Here is an 854-nt window from a genome sequence, read left to right on the forward strand (position 1 = left end):
GGTGTAGAGCCTTATAACTGATGCAACATCAAATGTTGTTTATATATTTGTTTTAAATGTATAGAATACATTTATACCAAGACAACAGTAGTTGAATATTTTGTTACCAGTAGATAGGTTTTTACAGAGATTTTCCAGGCTATGGAGAGACTTGTAAAGATGAGAAGAAGACAGGATTAAATCTGAGGCACTTTGTAGAAGTGAAAGAAGGAAGCTAGACTTTGTGCTTGTGTTAAAGAACTACAGTAGATTGTACTTAATTCATTACTATTTGTAAAGCTTGATATCAGATGAGTGAATGATAAGAAATCATGCAAAAAACCCAGCACATGTCAGTATATGTCAGTGCAGTAAGATCAGATTCCAAAATTAGTCTGTGGAAATGTATCATATACTATCAGAATTAAATTTGTTGTACAAAGATTACCTGCTGGAGAAATTGAGCTTGAGGTTCTGAGCTCCAGCAAAGTCTGAATGCTAAATACTTAATTTCTGAACTTTGTCAGATTTAAGTAGGTAGAGCAGCCTTCAGAGTGATTTAAATTTTATGTTCGTAGTTCTGAACTTACTTGCACATCAATGAAATCTGAAAATGAAATGTGTATTATGTTAATATCAGTACTAATGTGAATCTTGATGTATTTACATGAAGAAGAGAGAAGGTAAAAGATTGTTTTAATTTAATGAGTGATTACATTGCTGATTACAGTGCCGCTTGTGCAAAAATGCTTGTCTGTTTCCCCTGGTTGATGAGACTACATCCTTCGATACTGACAGTAAAGTGATGAGCTACATACATATCCTCCAAGTTACCAATGCATGTGCAGCGTATCATAATTGCTCTCTGGTGATGC

This window comes from Penaeus monodon, chromosome 15, assembly GCF_015228065.2.
Source record: "Penaeus monodon isolate SGIC_2016 chromosome 15, NSTDA_Pmon_1, whole genome shotgun sequence".
NCBI lineage: Eukaryota > Metazoa > Arthropoda > Malacostraca > Decapoda > Penaeidae > Penaeus > Penaeus monodon.